This window comes from Podarcis liolepis (assembly GCF_965112155.1).
Source record: "Podarcis liolepis genome assembly, chromosome: 8".
NCBI lineage: Eukaryota > Metazoa > Chordata > Lepidosauria > Squamata > Lacertidae > Podarcis > Podarcis liolepis.
In genome coordinates this window covers 54672185-54687958 of record NC_139560.1, presented here as the reverse complement: position 1 = coordinate 54687958, position 15774 = coordinate 54672185, and the positions used below count along the sequence as shown (strand labels likewise).

Sequence of the window (15774 nt, the reverse complement as noted above, 5' to 3'; positions counted from 1 at the left end):
GGCAAAACTACTACATGTAACATTAAACGCTCTGCTGGATCTATATGAAGGTTATCAAAAATGCAAATTACACAGGGGAACTTATAATTGTAACACAGCAGATGAGATATAGAGATGGAATTTAACCCTTTCCTCCCTTGCTGCATTCCTGTAGATCTCCCCTCTTCTCATTTGCAAAGGAGGGGAAAGCAGATTTCCACTGGCACAATATATTTGTACCAAATCAAATATGAGCTTCACAATACAGAATTTCTGCAGGGGAAGAAAGGGTAAAATCCCCACTTCCAAGGCTGCTCTGATCCCATTAAGTTTGTCACTCCAGCCAATACAACTGGCATTCTTTTCTTTTCTTTTTAACTACCTATAGATGCAACAGAGGGACGCGGGTGGCGCTGTGGGTTAAACCACAGAGCCTAGGACTTGCAGATCAGAAGGCCGTTGCTCGGTCTCTGCTCCTGCCAACCTAGCAGTTCGAAAGCATGTCAAAATGAAAGGAGATAAATAGGTACTGCTCCGGCGGGAAGGTAAACGGCGTTTCCGTGCGCTGCTCTGGTTCGCCAGAAGCAGCTTAGTCATGCTGGCCACATGTCCCGGAAGCTGTACGCCTGCTCCCTTGGCCAATAAAGCGAGATGAGCACCACAACCCCAGAGTCGGTTATGACTGGACCTAATGGTCAGGGGTCGCTTTACCTTTACCTTTAGATGCAACAGAGCATACAATGAATGTCACATGAGTACAGTTTGGCGCTTCAGGTAGATCCAGCCTAAGGATCTTATGGATGAACAGGAGTTGTGGATGTCAGTACGCCCAACATAATCAGCAGCTGGCTTTGGTATGGAAAGCTCTACCCACAAGCATCAGGCTGGCTACGTGTTAATGTGCTACTTAGTCAAAACAGTACTACATGGAGCTAAAGGAATTTTGCTTAACTTAGTAAGAAGACACAAGATTCTCTTATCACTTTTCAAGGACAAGCATTCTCCTCATGGCAGAGTACAGAATCTTCTTTTATACCACTGAGACCCGATTTGAAACAGGAAAAAGTATAAAAATCCATAAGGTTCTTCTCCTTATTAAAAGCTATCAGAATGTAAAGATTTTAAATAAAAAAACACCTCTTTATTATACAATTTATGAAACTGAAGGTCAGTTCTATTATCCTTATAAATTAATTTTTTTAAAAAAAATCTAGCCTTTTAAAATTCAGAAGAATAATGTATATTTAAAATATTCTATAATTACTGCAAAAGTATTAATTAACAGTTCATAGAAGTATAAGTAGTGAGATGAGCGAATAAGCCATCTACTGACTATAAATAAGAGGATTTTTTTTAAAAAAAATTACTTTATGGCATTTTTGTAACTATATGATATTAGATAGGTCATAACATTAGTACTTTTCTCTGAAAATCTAATAATTACTAACCTTTTTCATTTCTGAGCTGATTATTGACTTTGTAATAAATTGGTGTAAGTTCAGTCTCACAGTCATTTGCAAATATTAACCATGATTGTAATTTTTCAGCTGTGCTGACCATTAACACCACAATGCAGACATACACTAAGAGTCAAGTTTAAGAGAAGTCTAAAATACCACATCCTGAAAAGGTTTTAGATGAAGACAGATAAGCTAGTACAAGTGATCCCATGAGATGGGAGACTTGTACATTGTGTCTAATTAGTTCCAGAGCATAATCTGAAGCCAACTTTGAAGAAGCTGAGCAGGGCTTGGTCTGACCATTGTCTGTATGGGTGACCACACAGCTGGGAACCACATTTATGTTGTCTTGGGTTTTATGAAGAAGAAATGTGGGACTATAATTAGTCCTACAGCTGCCATTTAATCAGTGAAGGTGTCAAACAGACCTCACTAGGAAGAGCACCCACAAAGAGCAAACCACAACTGAAAAGGACCTCTTCCTTACCGTCATCCTCTGAACCTCCCTCAAAGGAGGGACATGGAGAAGGGCCTCAGATGAAGACCAAAGTTTCCAAGTAGGTTCATATCACGACAGAAATTCCAGGTGAATTTCTGTCCTGATGGCATCCGTAAACAATTTCATAGGTCAAACCATTACTTTGAATTGGGCTCATAAGCATACAGGCAGCAGAAATGATGCTATATGATCTCTTCGCCTTGAGCTTGTCAACAGTCAGGCAACCACCTTATGCACTAACTGAAACTTCTGGGCTGTTTTCAAAGGCAGCCCCACATAAAGTGCATTGCCGTGGTCTAACCCTGAGGTTTCCAGGGCACAGATTACTGTGGCCAAGTTGGCCCTGTTGAGATAGGGTCACAGTGAGGCCACTGGCTTACGCTGGTAGGAAGGCCGTCTGTACCACAGAGGCAACATATGTCTCTGCTGACAGAAATTGATCCACGAGAAGCCTCAAACTCCTGGACAGGATTTACCACCTCCCTAGGGGTAATATGTAATCAATCTTTAGCCACCTGAACAGCTCAGTTAGATGGCAAACCAAGGACGCAATGGAGGTGGAGAAGTACATTTTCTTCATCGTAGGCTTGAATTTGAGCATGTACCAGTGTTTGATTACATTGGTTGGTAGTTTTCCCCCTATCTGCATGCAAGCTTTTTCTCCCTCTGCTTTATTGCTTTTAGCTCCAAGGGATATCCTGAAGCTTTCTAAATTCTGCCAGTCGAAACAAAAGACACTTACACGCAATTGTGTCAACCACCCCAATCATCTCTGTATTCCACAACTGAGCAAATGATTTGTCCTCATCCTATTAGAAAGAAAGCTGTTGTGCTGCTATGGAAAAGATATTAACGTCTGAACAGAAAATCCCAGATTCAGAATCACAGCTTTCCCACAATGCTTGCCAAGTGACCTGCAGCAAGTCACTCAAATTAACCACTTTGCAGTTAATTGTGAAGGTAAATTAAGATGGTAATGTATTCGGCACTTTTCTTAGTATATATGTAAAAAAAAACCTTCATGATGTTACAGCCAAACAAAATAGTGGTAATACTAAGAAGTTAAGATCCATTCTGCACATTTCTCTTTTTGACTCACTTTCCCATAATAACGTAACATGACTTGGATGCTATTGTTGTGACAGGCCCTGAAGCGGAATCCACTGCACCACCTGTTCAGATCTTGCAGGATCATTTTTAGTTTTGAGGGCCCAAGCATTTGAGCAAGGTGCTTGCTGACTACTTGTCAGCCACTCTTCAGGGGCAGGAGTGTTCCAGGGTGTGGTGATCATGTGACTGCATGAAGAGCAGTGCCAATCATCATGAAATATGTGGTCACAGGCCTCTGCTTTAAAACCCATCTTGGATCCTGAGTTTTTGGGTAACTACCGCTCGGTCACAAATATTTCTCCTGGACAAGATGCTTGAGAGGGTGGCAACAGCCCATGCAGAAAAAAATGGATTTTCTAGACTTAATTTAGATTCAGGTCTGGTTTAGGAGCTAATTTGGTCTGGGGTCCACCAGTGGATGACCTTTACTGGGAGAGAGACAGGGAGCGTGACCCCGTAACACTTGTTGGATCTCTCGGCAGCTTTTATGCAATCACCCATGGTATCCTCTGGGCGGGCTCTGCAAGATGAGAGGGGCACTGTGTTGCAGTGGTTCAACCACTACTACAGGATTGGTATCAATACTGAGTACCTCTGCCCACGGACACTAAACTGGCCTTGCCCTGCCTGACTTCTTACAATCAGTCGAGTGTGGCACTGGCTGTCGGCTTCCTCCTCTTAACTTCGAGTGCTGTCCTTGTAGTACTCTGCAGGGAAGACGCAGGGTATAAAACTAGAATTAGCTGGCTCTGCCTGTCATTTGGTCTAGCATCACCTACTGTTGGTCCCAATGGGCAGCAGCCACCATTGGTCATTAGGAGATTGACAGGCTGGTCAATAACACAGTGTCAGTTGTATTTTTCTGTACATCTGAATCAGATGAGGCCATGTGCATCCTAAAATGGTGTCTCCAGTGGATGCAGTAATGGGCTGGATGAGGGCCAAACTGAAATTGAATCCTGGCAAGACAGCGTTGCTATGGGTGGGTGGTCCCCAGGTCTGTGATTTGGGTAATGTGTCTGTTGTAGATGGGTTGTCCTATCTCTAACGCGGCAGGTAAACAGTTCTGGAGTGCTCCTTGATTCGTCTTTGTCCTTGGAAGCCTAAGTGGCTCTGGTGGCTAGGAGAGCCTTCTACCAGCTTCAACTGTAACCATTTCTAGACTGGGATAGCCTAGCTACTGTCATCCACACACTGGCAGCCTCTAAACCGGATTATTGGCGGTAATGCAGTGCCTCTGGGGTTCTCCGCTGTATGTTATTTATATTACTGCAATTTCATACTGCCTTGAGACAGACTGTAATAGGCGGCATATAAATACTTCTATAAATAAAAATAAAAAGGCCAATGAACAGAGCAATGGTGGTAGCTATCATTGAGGGAGCACACACACACATGCATACACAAGCAGATGATACATAATGTGACAAAGTACAGATTTCACCTACGACTAAAGCATACATTGTTATCTGTAGTTTTAACTCCAGATAAAGCCAGAAATACAGCTATGCATGCAAGATTCAAGAAAAACTATAGAGAATGTAAGTGTCCTAACCTATGATTTATAAAATACACTGACAAATGGCAGTAGCTTTTTTCATGATATCTACAAAAATAAAACCATTATTTAAAAGAAGAACTATCCACCATAATATGAACCAATAAAAAGGAAAGAGTCAGATAAAGGGCTTGGGTTTGACGAATGATCTGATATAATCGTATCATGCTTGTTTATCACAAACACAAAAACACACCATCAAACAGAGCAGGGAATAACTAAATAACCTGCCTGGGTGACAGGGTTGTTGTTGTTTTTTGGGTACCTGCCAGGCTAGAGATCCCTGGTTAGATCTAATTTTGTCAGTTACGCTGAGGTGCTAGGTAGCATATATAAGAAATTTTAAAAGATTACAATTTCTTCAGAGGACACATTTATGTGTGTTGTGGTTGGAATTAGTAGCCTGCCATGATGGAGAAAATGCCCTAAACCCTAAACAGACTCAGCAGCCATTGCAAGCTTTGTGAGGAGGAGACGGAGGAGGCAGAAGAACAGGAAGAGGAAGAGGAAGAAGATGTTGGCAACATCTAGGGAGAAAATGGAAGCTGAAACATGCAGGGAGTTAAAATTGAATATATGGCTCTGTTTCCATGAGAAATTGAGTATGGGTATGTCTCTGTTCACTACTGGAATGTGGTCCCTGACTGTTTTCAACAAAGTTAAAACAGCCTTCTCAAAAAAGGTTTCCCACTGCTATGGTAAGCTGTATTGAGCTGGATGCAACAATAGTCTGTGGCAAGGTTCTATGTTTCTATTCTATAACTAATAATTAGTGCCTCAGCTTTTCCTTGCTAACTCTCAGTCCCTCTTCCTTTTGTGACGTATCTCCTGAGATTGTGAGCCTGGGGGCAAGGTGTGTCCTGTCAAGAGATATTTAGTTGGAGAATAGAATGTATAAGCTACTAATGATTATGATGTTTCTGTTATCTGGTTCCCCCTGCCTGTTCTGTATGTTTCCCAGATAACATGTTAGGGCAGAAACATGGTCTTCTCCATACCTACACGGTGGGATTACTTACCAAGAAAGCCAAACTGATTAATGCAGTTATTACTGCTGTTCTATTGCTGATTTTATTGCTGTTTTATTTTACTATTTTATTTTCATGTTCATTTTTTATTTTATGCTTGTTGTCCATTTTATTACGGTGTTTTACACTGCATGTATACAACTGAGTTTTAGTTGTTATGTTTTATGTTTTTAATGTTAAATTAACAAAGTTGGGTTTTAAGGCCACAGGCGAATAACAGAAAAGAAAGGTGGTGTGGTCCCACTCACTTAACACCATAAACACATGCAAAAAACCGCTGGCGCAGAGACTTTAATGGCAAGTGTCACACTTAAGAGTAATTTAAGTTTTACTAAGGAGTAACACATATGTGTGAGAGAGTTAACATACAAGATCAAACACGCAATCACTGTCATCCATGGGTTGCACATTGTTGGATTTGCTAATGGACACACTTTTAATTACATGTGGTCATTCTAGCACCTTTTTCTAAACAGGTGGTTGATAACTGGCTTTTAGTCAAATACAATAAGTGAAAGATTGATTGAACTGCTGCAAGTGGTTTGGTAGAGTTATCCCATCAATTTACCTAGGGCTTAATTTGTGCCAAGATTGAGAAGACCAGAAGGGGTTTAAGCATGTACAGAATGCTCTTTCCCTGCTATTGAATTAACTGTAGGCAAAAATTATCAAGTTGAGATTAGAAGAAATGGGCTTTCAAGTTGGTGTGCGTGTACGTGGCACCCGTAACATGAGATTTCTAAGTGAGCTTGAGCTCAGTGCCTCTCATTTTAGATAAGCTGCTGTTTCAAAATCAATCTGTACAGCAGCTTTAAAAAGACATTCAGAGGTGAATATGTACAATCCACCTTCCTGCCTGAGCAGTTACCTCATCTAACTGACTGCAACAAATTCTAACAAGGGTTGCCAATTTGAGCATTTTTACTGTGGATATAATTTTTCTGACGCCTAGAACTGTGAGAATCAAAATGGAAGTTTCAGCTAGATGAGAGGTGTCGAGAACAAGTCTCTCTCCTTTGATTGCCTGTCAGCTCTGGAGTTTTAGTCTTCTTCACTTCATACTTGTGGGATCAAGACAAGTTTATGGCAAAAAGCAAACTGAGTAAGAATAGGTTACATTATCTAATTATTTAATTCAGTATTATGGGGGGGGGGGGTTATACACAAACTTGCATACACCAACTCTAAATGGAAAAAGCCTCTTGCACTGAGCCAAACAAATCATCACAGTCAGTACTGACAGTGGATATAACCTGCTGAATAAAGATGAATATAGATTCAGATGTTCTGTTAAGCAATGGAGAACTACTGGGTGCTAATCTCTGACCCCTGCATGTAAGGTTCCACTCTCTTCTCTCCCCCCCCCCCTCATCCAAGGATCCCATGTTTCCTGCTTGGCAGGGGGTTGGACTCGATGGCCCTTGTGGTCTATTCCAACTCTATGATTCTATGATTCTATGCTAGAAGACCCATTCATGGCAGGGGGCGGGCGCTGTGTTTCATTGAGAATTGACACTTTACCTCCTTGCAGAACTCAATGAAACTTTTTTTTTTAATTGAAAACAACTCTTTTGCCCATCTTACATTTTTGCAAATGTGAACTTGCTGTTTTTGTTTGCTTCCAAAATAATAATAATAAAGCCAAGACAGATTTCCATTTAGGTAACTACACCAGACCACTAAACAAACTTGTTTGAGTTTTATTCAGACTTTCGTACATTGCTCTGGAATCTTTTCATGAAAGGTAGTTAAGCAACATTTTAAATAAAATTCTAAGATTTGTGTATAAGAGAGTGCTCTTCACATGGCTGAGACTAACTCAAAGTGCTGATTACCTTTAACAACTAAACCATGTATGATTTATACCACTATAATTTAGAAAGTGCTTGCTCCCATATGAATCTCCTGAAGAGACTCTGGTCCCTCTAGCCAGAAAGTGAGACCTGCTAGAATGGGAGAAGCAAAGCTTTTCCATTGATGGCACCAATTCTATACAAATGATCTCCCTAAAGTAGTCCCCAAAGCCACCTCATCACCATCACCCCACCTTCTGAGGGGTAGACAATCTGCAGCCTTCCAGGTGTTGTTGGAGTCCAGCTGCCATCAGCCTTAGTCAACATCACCAATATTCATGGATGATGGCAGCTGTCCAACAACATCTTGAGGGCCACAGGCTCTCCACTCAAAGATGAAAAAGTTTCCTGCTTGGCAGGGGGTTGGACTCGATGGCCCTTGTGGTCTCTTCCAACTCTATGATTCTATGATTCTATGAAGACTTTTAACTGGTGCTGATGCTGTTTTTATCATATTTTTAGAGTGTGGGTTGTTATTAATTGTTTCAGGATTATGTATTTTTGTGTACTGTGTTGATATATGTATGTTCTGTGTGCCTCTTGGGAAAGTTTTCATTAGAACAACAGCATATAATACATACATATAATACATGGCATAGAAAAGTGAGCAGGAAAATAACTGCACCTTAAATCTTCCTTTTAAGATATAGGCTTAAAGAAATGCATCAATAAGTTGGGACTAAACAAATGTATAGAACGATGGCAAACATCACATTAATCATTGTAGTTCAGCCCTTTCCCCTCACCAAAAATATCAAAGCAGAAAAATAGCTGTCAAAGCATAAATTGAATCAATTTCAAATTGAACAGAAAATTATTTCCTATTTTCCAACGGTACTGATTTGGAGTGATCTTAAACCTCTGGAAAAGAATTCCCCAATTTCAAAAATTCTGAAGTCTAATTACAAGTAATTATAGCTTTTCATTTCCAACATGATGAAATAATTTGATTCTTTTTACAAGAGGTCTGGCTTAGCTCAAAACAGACAAGTTCTTCTGCTATGAGTTAGTACACAAAGACAATAAAGATCCCTCTTGCAAGGAAATCAGGGATACATGTTGGTCATAAATCATAGATGCAGGATCCAACAAAAAATAGTTTGTGTGTTCTACAAATGCCATTCATTTTCATAGCATATGAGTGAGATAAAGTAAACAGACCTCTGACAGTCTTGGCTTTCAAATAAAAACTGTGTAAGCTTGAAAGAAGAAGAAAGGAAAACGGGCAGCATAACAATTACCTTAACTAACAATCTGTTTTTGTAATAAATGTTGGAGAGAAAGAGAGCAGATGGAATGCATGCAGTTGCTCTGATAGAAAACCAAACACAACCTACCCAAACCTAAATTACAACTAAATATTATTTTAAAGGTGTTTTGTTCCCAGATTTTCTTGCTACTCTCTACCCCCACGAGCTCAAATCTTCTTACTACATATGGAAATAAATTGTAGTCAGGTATACCACGCCTTTGCAAACTTTACCTATCAGAACTTGAAACACAGCCAACACACAATGAAGCCAGTTCAGAGCAAAGAGAATCCCTATTCTGCAAGCCCAGCACAACATTAAATATTGCTGTCTGCAAGCAATAAAGTGAAAATCAGATATGCATCTCCAGTAGATAGTCACATGATGTGGCTGTACCCAGAGAAGCTGATCAGAATGCTTGGATACAGGTAGTAGGTCCATGGAACTGCATATACACAAGTACTGTAGGTGTTGAGCAGCTCCATCGTATCTCTGTCACCCAATAGCATTTCTCCATCTTCTCCACACAGAGGACCTGCACCCCGCTTGTTCTCCTTGCACACAAGCCTGCTGCGCCCCGTTATGCCCCAACCCCGTTCCGCCCCCTTTTCTGGCCACTTCCAGGTTGCCGTGACCAATCAGTTGTTGCCTGTAATATATGTAAGGCCATTGTCAGGATCTAATTAATGTGAAGCTCCATTACAGATATGCCTGCACATGGTGCGTTGATGTTTACGGAACAGTGGCAGCATGCTGCAAATTCAAGAGAGCAGGCTACACTGTGAAATGTATTCACAGTACAGTGAACTTGGCCATTCTATTCTAACATGAAAAACCACTGCTTTACTTCATAACAAAGACATTCTGCTTGGTGCGGGAGGGATGGCGTGGTTAATGTGTTCATCATCACGAGTTTAAGGACTGGTGCCTTTCAAACATATATTCTGCCTACTTCAATGTCTCAACAAAACTTAGTACTGCTGTTTCAATTTCTTCAAATTCCCGAGTATTTTACAAAGCAGCAAAACGATACCTCTTCGGTAAACTTGCTACTGGGAATTGTAAACACGCATCAGATTACTAACTCAGATCCTCTCTTGACTGAGAAAGAGAATTCATGATTGGATTCAAGGTAATAACATCAGAAATATATTTGCCTCAGGGTTAAAATAATTCTGAAAATGTGTTTATGAATAATGCCTGCAGCTTCTGGCTCAGGGCAGTGATCAACAATTAGCAGCTAGTATTTTAACCCAAAGGCAATTTTACTGTCACTGTCTTTGAAGAAGAAAGTCGGTAATTGTTTTGTCAGTAGCTTATTTCTTACCAGTGATTCATATAGTAGTCAATCAGATCTTGAGACAGTACGCTATCCAAACAATGGGATTCCCACAATGATCTCCATACAATGAAGCTTGAAAGATTAGCATCTCATAAGGACCACAATGGCTGTTGTGTTTAAACTCACTATGAATTCACAAATATCCATATAAAAGCCATTTACGCAGGCCTGGCTTTTGAAAAAATCCAATGTGCTAATAACAGGGAGCTGGATCTGTGAAACCTGGGATTGAATATCACAGGTATAGAGAGAAAATTAAATCCATAAGAATTTAAACCATCCTATTTAGCTCCTATGTACACAAACCTAATTTTCAAAAAAGGACCACACTGATTAAAGTGGAATCTGTGTAGTATTAATTACTAAATGGCTATGTATATACATTGGCTGTGGCTTTGAGTTGGGTAAAAGGCTACTGCTGCCAGAATTACAAAGTTCTAAAGAGCACTAGCATCTTGGTTAGGCAATGACATACATATGCTTCCCCTACACACACAAGACACATTAAGGCTTTTCATATGATATTCACACCACATTGCTTAAAGGTGGTCTGTTAGCTCAGGGAGCAGGGAGAGAAGCAATACAAGTGCCAGTGTTTGCAACATGAAAGGTAGCGTTCCATTCAGAACTCCCAGAGCAACTTGCACTTCATCTCCTTACATTTCATTATTAACATAAGCAAACGAGAATACCTCATTAGAACCTCTGGATAACAAGTGTTGCATATCATTAGAAATATATTTCTAAATATGTCCCATTGAGTAAAATGTAATACTGCTGCGTTGCAAAAGTCCCTCTATATCTCCAACAGATTTAGATCACATCCACATGTCCTTGTGTGTCTGTTAACCTTAAGATAATAACAATCAAAGAGATTAAGTGACTAGAGAATGGCTATTTCGGAAACTTCTCCTTTTAAAAAAAATCTGCAGTTAGTTTGCTAATGTTACATTTTTAATATATTAATTACACTATTATTTTTCCATTCCATAGTGAGTAAAAATGGAGGTGCTGTGAAAATGAGGTTAAGGATGGAGAAGAGCATCAGTAGAATCTACTCTGACAAAATGGACGTTTATGTTTTGATGCTCAGATAAATAAGTAGTAATGCTCTCATGAATGATTTAGTGCTTAAGAGGAGTAAGGGGGAACCTAAGCATTTCTGTGCAACGCAAGCTTTAAGATCATAAGAGGGGGTTGTCTGCTAGCATGTACCAGAGGGAAGTGCAATTCAAAATTCATTTTGACAGCCTCAATTTAAACATTCCTACCTTTACAGTTGGGACCACATGCTACAATAACTGTCACAATTCATTGCAGAGCTTAGCCCATTCCAAATAACTAAGAACTCGCTTCATCTCCAACATACAAAGTGGCTGTTGCAAGGAGAATACACACACATATAAGGACAACTGTATGCCCCTATAATCCCCAGCTCTGGCTCATCTTTCTACTCAATATATTTTCTCATGTTTTCCTACTGCCGAATAGCCCTGAAGGAGACAAACAAAAGAGTTGGCTGGCATTGCCAATTGCCAATTAATCCTCTCATTTGCCTCCTCCGCTCATTCCTGGCTAAGAAATCCTCAGCACATCTTTTCTACCATTGATGCAGGCCTGTTGCACACCTCCCTTGCTCTCAGCTCCAGACTTCCTATCTACTACAGTGATAAAACTGACACTACATATTCTGACATCTCTACTCCTTTCCCCCATACTTGCCCTCTTCTTCCAGTTCTCCCTCCACCCCTCAGCCCTTTTCTCCTCCCACCCCCATCTCACTTTAACGCTTCTACATATCCCTCTGATCCTATGCAGTCCTGACTTCTGGCTGATGACAAAATCCCACTTCCAACTTTGTCGTCTGGTTTATGCTGTGCCCATGTCCCTACCTGACAACTTCTACTCTCTAGCTCTCAGCCCTCTTACCCCTATGCAGAACTCTGTATTGCTTATCCCAGTTTAGATCCCTGCCTGTTCCATCACCTTTAGTCATCATTAGATGTGGTCTCCTACTGAACTACAGGCATTTCCCCAATTCTTCCCCGTTTAGACTCATCTCTTTGCCTCCCCCTAAAGTGTGTTAGAAAGTCTACCTTTGCCAAATATTTCTCTTTCTGACTCAATCTACATGGAGCAACACAAATAAAATGCACAACGTATAAATGTGACCTGTCGTGACCTGTATTTTCATTCCACAAATCCACCATTGAGGATGTCAAATCTCAGCGAACCCTCATCATTTCGGAACTGTGAACCTATTCTTGCACTGTTTGCTTGTTAGTCTTGATGTGTACTTATTTTCAGCGAAGGTTGAGAGACACAGTTGGAATCCTCAAGCCCAGAAGAAGATGAGCAAATTCCACCTTTCCAACATACTCATCCACCTTCCCTTTCCTGCACAAATGTTTGTGGCTTGGGCCGCATGGCTGAAATTTGGTTGAATTGCCCACGAGCTGATTTCACAATGGGGTAAAGTTACAACTCTGCAATAATATGTCCCATATTTTTTTATTTTTTTTACAGAGAACAATTAAAATTGCCCAGAATGTTATTGGGCTCCGACTACCTACCCTGGATGAGATCTTCACGTCTCGCATCTTGAAGAAGTCACATAATATTCTGAGAGATCCCACCCACCCTGCTCACAACTTCTTTGAACTATTGCCTTCGGGCAGAAGATATAGGACAATGAAAACACGAACCACACGCCTTCTGAATAGTTTCTATCCAAGAGCTCTGATTGCACTAAATAATGATCTCAGGGCCAGTTGCAAGGTTTAGCAAGCAGGGAGTAGGAAGGAATGAGATAGGTTTTAGGTTATGTTATGCCTTTAATAGGTCATGCTATATTCTGGATTATGTTATGTTTTATAGATTATGTCTGAATAGGATGAGAGTGTCGGAGATACGTGCAAATGTATATGTGAACCCGGTCTTTGGGTGGGTGTTTGATTTTCGTTGTTGTGTATACTGTGTATATACGGACAATGACAATAAATTTATCTGTCTATCTATCTATCTATCTATCTAATATGGTACTAAAACAAAATAGCACAACATGTGACACATAGGCCATAAGAAGGTATGCTTGTATGATCAGGATTCAGATGGAAGTGACTGACATGTAACTCTCACAATGGCAGCACAATGCGCAATCAGAGAGTCCCTCTCAGTGCTTGAGAGAAAGAAATCAGATCCAGGCTCAGAGAAGAAAGCGAAGCAGGGGACACAGTCATTTGGTGCCATCTCATTAGTGCTGCCCTTACAAGCAGGTGGGAAATGAGATCGCTTTGCAGTAGCTGGAAGTGTCAGCACTCGGCTGTAGATAACCAAGAATATGGGGAACAAAAGACTGAGTGCCAGCAGAAAAGGGATTGATGTTGAATAGATCACTGGGTAGGCCCACAATACGGAAACATTGATATGGGCAGGCAGGTGGGTGGATAAGGAATCTGGGTCATCTAAGAGAACAACAGTTAAGCAGGGAGACACAGGAGGAGCAGGAAGCCTGAAAGGCGAAGACAGAGTAAGACATAAGAAGCACAAGACCAGAGCCAGGATTGACTTGGAAGCATTGACAACAGCCAGATCAGGATGGGATGCCAGAGCGGAGGGAGAAGCCATGCTGCAATTTAAAAGGCCAATACTGTTCCTCCTTCCATTCTGCAGCATCAAATAGCTTGCTGTTAGTGACACAAATGTACAAGCTTGGAGCAACCCAATGGAAGTCTCAACCGATCCCGGAAGGAAACCATCTTTTGTCAGCTTCACTTCCCCATCTGTGTGCAAAGAAGACTAGTTCTTTTGCAGGAGCTGCCCAGCATCAAGAAGCAGTAGTAGAGATTTAATTCTGAGATGTGCAAGTCTTTAAAGGAACCCTAAATTTTCCCATCACCAATAACTGTAACACAGAGAATCTGTCCTATTCCCCCCACACACATACCCATTTTTTCCTCCTAAGACTTGTTGACGAACTGGTTTGTAGTTCCAGATTAGCAAGTCTCTGGGAATTTAGACTCTATGGAGCTCTTGCTACTCATGCTATTCAGCTTCAACAAATTATACAACCAATCACACAACAGTTCTAGATACAGTACAATAGAGCTAGAGTCTAGACATGTAGGCAGGTTGCATATGTTAAAGGCTTTCTATATCAATTAATGCTGCCAATCTGAAAATTTGTATTCAGAGAGATTTTTATTAGAAAATGGTGACCTGGTCTCTAGGCTTTGTAGCATCATAAAAAGAGGATGCTAACAACCACATAATGTAGGATAAATCTCCCTCCTGCCACACACAAAGTGCTCAGAAATAAACCCTCACCTATAACCACACTGATCCCCCCCCCCCACATTGTAAATACAAAGAGTAGCTGTCTTTTTCCAAAAAAACAAACAAATAAATAAAAATACAAGGACGTAGATGTTACCGAAATACAGTTGCATTTCACCTGGCAGTTTGAGGCAGCGCACTCGCACATGACAACGCATTGATTTTACTTCTACCGCCATGCAGACATCTGTGTAAGGAAATCCATTAGGCAGACAGTTCTCATCTCTATTGACTGACAGACTGACAATCGAATACTTTTCACCTTCCAAACTGACTGACAGTTAGACACTTAAACAAGCCTTCAAGTTGCAATAATAGTATGAAACACTTTCAATTACCTGAATCAAACAAATCCATGATCCCACTAGTTGAATGTACTTTTCTGTCTGCAGCTATGCCTGGCTTGGTTTACATTGTTCTTTGGGTAAGTCAGACCATTTACAAAAAAATACTGCACGCATTATGGCATCATTCTAACCAATTATTAAATCCAGAGGGGGGGTGGGTTTTTTCTTTCTTTTGCCCTGTACATTTTTATGCCAAAGAAAAATAAACGGTGCACATTGTTGGAAATTGGCACAGCTATTTTAAAAGCATTCTTCACTATTCTGAAGGGTGATTTTGGCTCCAGTAGATAAACCTTTAATCTGGAATGCAAACATCACCAGAACTTCAGTGAGCTTGCTTCGAAGAAAGTAATATGTGGATTGTAGCCTTCTTAAACAACAGTAAATGTTAACTAATTAGCAATCTGCGTAATAGTCTGTGGTATGAAGAATGGACAACCTCACTCATCCTGATGGTAATCCTGTGTGGGCACAAGGTGTCTGGTGAAGAACGGTAGATGAGAGAGTACTATTTGCAGCACCAGCCAGCAAGAACGCTGGTAGCACAGGATCTTGAACCCAGGTCTCAGTCATCAAGCAACCCAAACTGGTGCTCCCATCTAAAAAAGGAAGCTAAAGTACTGCAGATTTATGCAGTTGCTATTCATTAGTGGCTGTTTTTCTAGCCCAAATTCTAGCTATTTTTATTACCCAAGTGCATTCTAATGAGTTAACCTCACTCCAATTAAGTTTTGAATCTACTGAGGCCATAGATATGAATCACTGTGTTAGATGCCTGGGAAGCTCCAGATACAATGGTATCTGCATGCTGCAATTTGTAGAATGAGTAACTAAGGTTGAAAGTATCATCTAATGTTGTGTAGACATCAATATGTGTTGCTGCAAGACATTCAGCTTGATCAGACTGAAATATCTAAATGAACATGCTTATGAGTTGAACATATACGCTGCGTAACAGGCAAACAAGTAGGATCAGGGTGCGCTCTAATGTACTGTAATTGGGTTGACAGAAA

At 40.6% G+C, this 15774-nt stretch overlaps 1 protein-coding gene and 1 long non-coding RNA gene across 2 annotated transcripts in view; both read right to left on the bottom strand.

Annotated features, from left to right (window-relative positions):
- ZNF407 (zinc finger protein 407) overlaps positions 1–15774 on the bottom strand; it is a 337553-nt gene that overhangs the window by 261864 nt on the left and 59915 nt on the right. The gene's annotated exons all lie outside the window — the stretch shown is intronic.
- LOC310713655 lies at positions 293–5908 on the bottom strand. Its single transcript, XR_014529385.1, has 3 exons — positions 3755–5908; positions 697–3471; positions 293–361 (listed from the first exon to the last, which is right to left on the bottom strand). It is a non-coding gene; the product is annotated as an uncharacterized lncRNA (long non-coding RNA).